This window comes from Chelonia mydas, chromosome 13 (genome assembly GCF_015237465.2).
Source record: "Chelonia mydas isolate rCheMyd1 chromosome 13, rCheMyd1.pri.v2, whole genome shotgun sequence".
Classification (NCBI taxonomy): Eukaryota; Metazoa; Chordata; order Testudines; family Cheloniidae; genus Chelonia; species Chelonia mydas.
The window spans coordinates 3,235,165-3,240,735 of NC_051253.2; positions in this window are offsets into that span (position 1 = coordinate 3,235,165).

Genomic DNA, 5,571 nt, shown 5'->3' on the forward strand with positions numbered 1-5,571 from the left:
ATCATGGTGCCACAGAAGTGATGGCCGGTCCAGGGAGCTTGTCCTTTATATGCAGATCCCAACCCCCCACCCTCACACCCCTCCAAAATATCCCACAGCAACAAACCAACTTGCAAACAAATTGGCTGGAGTTTACCACTCAGAAACGCTCCAGGCTCCACCTCAGCTGGGAACTGACCCACTCTGCTTCTGCACGGCACTTGTACCCCTGCCAGGCCTGAGAATTCAGGTTCAACGCAGAGTCCACTGCTCAGAAACTCTGGGTGGAGTCAAGGAAATTAACCCTGGCTGTGCTGGCAAGCTTTGTTTCATCCCCTTTCCTGAATCCTGGTGCTCCCCTCACAAGGCGGGACAGCCCATGTGAATTAGTCAGACTTAGCTTTGGTCTCTCCAGCCTTTCTTCTAGGAAGGGGAAAATTAATCACTTTAATTTATTAAACCACACACCATATGACAAATCTGCTGTGTCTTGGGGACAAAGGCTGGAGGGTACAATATCTACAAGCCAGATCTGGAGCCGGAGTAAACCTCTGTCACTCCACTAACTGCAATGAAGCTGGGCCAATTTACACCCCCAGAGGATCTGCCCCCAGTCCTCTTTAGAGCTGTTGCTGAGCCTCGTTTTCCAGGCTGCTGATAAATGTTTCTCTGAGAGCTGTAGAACCTGAGCCTTGTCTCTTTGAGCCTTGTCTCCGAACTGGGAGTTTGCCAGCACATAACCCTTTCACAGCCAGTCCCGCTTGCTCTGGGCCTTGCACACTGTTTGGCTGTATTGTTTAGACAGCAACGGTGGTTTAAATGCTGACAGCCAGACTGGTGGGACGGCTGTGTGAGCTAACCACTAGGACTGATGTCTGGGTCGCTTTTACTATGGCCTTGCTGTGCTGGGGACAGTGACAGAGTGCTGTTAACAGGCTCAAATTGGTCTCTAGAGAAGTCAGCACCCTGGTCACTTAGGACACCCAGGGCACTGGATGTGAGTAAGGAAGACAGGAACACTTACACTTGCAGGTAACCTGATGAGTTAACGAGGTAATTAGCTCACCAACTGGAGAACCCAGGAAGGGAAGCAGGCAATGTAAAAGGCTAATTCAGGCAGCAGGAGGGAACTCCTCAGAACTGCTGCTATAGGGTTGTATTGTAGCCAGAGCTTAAGGAGACAATCAATAAGCACATGTGGTGAAGTTACCTTGGTGGATCTGTGTGCTGCTGAGTTCACCAAGAGGGCTTCGAAGCCAGGGTTTTCCTGGAGAGGAAGTGGAAGCTTGTTCACAAGTGGGGGCTTGTCTGGGAGCCAGAAAGGCTTGAGAGACGGCATGTGGGAGGCCAAGTTGGAGAAGACTGAGGAGCTGATGCGGCGGCTGGTAGAGCAACAGAAGGAGATGCAGAGGACACTTCTGGCATTCCAGCAAAACCAGCAGGCCGAGCAACAAGTTCTGCTGGGATAGGTGGAGCAACAGCTGGTGTTTCAGGAATTCATGAAGGAGCACACGAGGTGCAGCAGTTAATACAAAATGTGACAAGTCCTGCCGGGGGGGAATGGAAGTCAGGAGGGCTGGGGCTCTGTAAAATGGGCCCCGGGGCTGGTCCTGACACATTTCTATTGACTTTTGAGAGAATTGCTGCTTGTGTGGGTGCGGATGCAGGATTATGGCTAGCCCTTTGTCTGGTGAGAGAAGCACAAGCCACTTACATTGAGTGACGAGCAGGCCAATATTAGACCGCGTAGGCTTGTTGGCTGAGAGGTACAGAGAGAAATTTAGGGCAGTCAGGTAGACTGAGGGGGTCAGGCCCAGAGTATTTGTGCAGAAGTTGAAGGACTGAGCCAACCGATGGTTAAGACCAAATGGGGAGCATGTGGAAGAGATCATGGATGCCATGATATTAGAACAAGTTATGCAGATCCTCCCAGACACCTCTAAAGTCCAGGTGAGGAGACGTCAGCCAGCAATGGTGGAGGGAGTGGTAAAGTTGGCTGAAGAGTGTGTTGGAGGCGGGTTTTCCCAGGAAAGCAGCTTGTCCCACACAATGGGGGAATGGGGGGTAGGGGGGAAGATGGGATCCCTCAAACAGGAAGGCCTGGGAGGACACAAGAGGCAAAATAGGCCACTTTGATCAACCAGATATTACCTGCTACCAGGGTTGGGGGAAAGGCCACATTAAGCGGGACTGCCTGTATACGGAATGCAGACTGGGGAATATTGCAGTGGATTGTGGTGATGGAGACGTCTGGGAAGGATGCAAAAACAATCCCTGTAAGGGAGGGAAAAAGGCCAGAGGTGAGGGTTATTGATTTGGTGGCTGATTGTTCACTCTTGCAGAGTAGACTGCTAGAACTGCAGTGATTTCAGGAGTGGGAAACCATGTGCATGGAGTGTGTACACAGGGAGAAAAAAAAATTATCCAGTGACAATAGTCCCATTGGAGGTACATGGGATGCTCCGATGCCAAAGGGTCAGAGTAGTGGAAACCTTTCCCCATCCTGTAGTCTTGGGGACCGATTGGAACCGATTCTTTTTAAGGAGAAGAAAGGCCTGGGGCCAGGGGAAAGGAACCTCAGTGGGGGGTGAGAAAAAGAGGGGTTGGGATTAAGCATGGGACCCAGAGCCCACAAGGGTAGATAACAGAAAACCCTAAACAGAAAACAACAAGCCAAGAAAGGGGGCCCCAGGTGGAGAATACTGGGGCAGAAGAGAAACTGGAAAAGGGGGTGAAGGAGCAGGGGTCACTCACACAAGGGCAACCCAAAGGAAGGGCAGGAGGTGAACCCCACATACTCCAGTAAGGGGGCCAGGAGGAGGGAGTGACCTCAAAGGCCTCACTGCTAAAGGGGATCAGAGACCGTCAGCATGTGAGGGGTTGATCGGGGAGGAAACCCCAGCGGGCTCTACAAGGGATGAGGTAGATCCTGAGCCATCATGGTGTGATGACCTGTGGGACAAAACCGAGTTGTGGGGGTAGACCCCCACCTAAGGAGTACTTCGTCTGTGGATGGAGAATGGCCTGCAGAAAGGCAGACAAAGGGACATGGGGCAGCGAGGGATCACCGCCTCCATAAGTAAGGTGGTGCTCTGTCAGGGAGAAAACTGAGCTTTAGTGGAAAGGGGGACCCCAAGCTGAGCTGGGAAACATAGAAGGGGGAGGTATGCGACAGGATGCTGTTAAAAGCTTCGAACTGGCTGCTATGGAATCCAGCACCCTGGTCACTTCGCACGCCTAGGGCAGTGGGTGTGGTTAAGGTAGGATGGGCATGTAACAGGGTACTTGGAGGGCCAGGTGGCTTAGTGGTTGACGAACCTGACTTCCGGCCCCTTGTTTCCCTGGCCAAGGTGCCTCAGTCTTTCAGGCAGGGGGTAGGGAGACCTGTGCCCTCCCACTCTACCAAGTCCCAGCCCAGGGCCCTGTATGAGTTGACCCCTGAACAGGGGGCCCTTGGAGCAGGGAGTCTAAAGCCACGGCCCTGGGATACTTCCTACCAGAGCCCCTTCAGTTTGGAGTAGGGCCCCTATTGTCTAATTCTCTGGGAGGCTTCTTGTGGCGCCCTCTCGTGGATTGTGGGTGGTGCCTGGCCACAGTCCCAGGCGCCTTCAGGCGGGGTAGCCATGAGTTTGGTGCAGCTGAACCCCACAATGTCTCTGGGCCACAGTCACCCAGTTACTGGTGGCTTCTCCGCAGTCTCCCTTGACTGGGAGACAGAACGTGCTCCCTGGTGACTGGCTTGGCTAGCAAGCTAATGACACTTCTTTTCAGCTTCTGCCTCTTCACCAGTCAGCCCAATCTGGGCCCCACTCTCTCCTTTTTTACCCCTTCCCGGCCTGGCTGCAGGTATAATGGGGCCAGGGCTAGCTGGGCCCAGAGGCTCTCTTCAACCCCTGCCATGCTGGCAGGCAGTTTCTCCGCTTCATCACGGGGCACTTACACCGGCTGGTTGCCTGGTGAGTTAATGAGGTAATAAGCTCGTGTCCATTACATCCAGTACAAACACATTTCTTTCTTTTTTAAAATTAAAAAGTTTATAGGATTTTCAAATGGAAGGGAATGTGTCCATTCAAACTTTGCAAAACAAGGAAATACAAGAGAGGTAACAGTTAATAATCCCTACAAGAAACCCGCCGATGCTGGATCTACACGCAGTACCATATGCCGTGACTGAGTGCAAAACTGGGATCCAGATGTGGGTTCTGTGCCCCACAAATGTCTTGGGTGTTCAGCTTCAGAGCTTTGTTTTGTGTTCATCTCTAATAGTTTTTCCATCTGCAGACAATGGGGTGAATGGGAATGGCATGCACTCCTCTAGCACCCGGTACTTAAAGATCTCAAAACATTTTGCAAAGTTGCACAACACCCCAGGAGATAGGTCAGGAGCATTTTACCCATTTCAAAGCTTGGGCAAACTGAGGCGCAAAGTGGCAACTTCTCTCTGACGCTGACAAGAGAGAAGCCGTTTTAAAATACATGAGAGAGCGACTAGTGAGGAAGATGTTAGCCAAACCTATTGGAAGTTCAGTTGCAATAGTCTCTTGTCTTAAAATTATTTTGGCTTGGCATTTAAGGCCTGAGCCTGTAATTCTTGCTCATGTGAGTCATCCTCCCTGAAGTCCATTCAATGACATCAATGGTCCATTCAATGACATCAATAGTTAATCATGTAGGAATAGGTGAAAAGTTGCAGGATTCTGCCAGTAAAGCTTCCCCAAAATAATGAAACAGCTAATTTGAATGCAACATAAAGTTCTTTCCTGTGATTGCCACTGATGTGACATTTATTGCGACCCTTCCAGATGTCCAAGCCAGCAAGTCCCTCAGGAGGAATTCATGACTAGCAAGGCTTTCGTAAGGATAGCCATGTGACTTCCCAGGAATGGCGACACTCTTGGCCAAACTATCACCACAGAACCCAAACCCAAAAGGGCAGTGGCTGGTGCTTGCTGCACTTCCCCATTCTCTGTTCTTCAGGTGGCCCAAAGAAGCCTGGGTCTTGAAATTGTCTGGCATTTTCCGGTCAGTCTTCAAAGTGATTCAGAAAAGGGTAATGTTGTGTTACAGAGCAAGAGAGTTGAAGCCAGCCTGAAACTGGAGCCAGGATGTTTAATAGCAGCAGTCCCCATGGCTCTTGGGAAAAAGAAAGTGGAACTCAACTGCAGCCATGAATGAAATTCAACAAATAGGAAAACGCCTCTCTTCATTGAGTAAGTCCATCCCATCCAGCACGGTGTGTGAGTCAGTGGACTTGCTGAACTAACTGAGCTTGCCATCCACTGTCTCATTGCTTACCGTAGCGGGTTCCTGTTTCAAGATGCTCTAATTTTTCTTTGGGCCAGTCCTCCACAATTCTGTGAAACCTAAAAAACCAGACACACGGAAAATTCAGAATTGATTGAGAAGGACCAAGAATCCCCCATCAGAGGGGAAAATACAACCATCTCTCAAAAGGGATAAGTTGGGATAAGTCCTTACATGCATTTCCATTCTGCGCTCACATTGACGTAGGCTTTTAGCTCCTGTTACACTTTAAAATACATTGGCCCATATGCTAAAAATCCTCTGATACTTCTTGAAAGAACAAAGTCC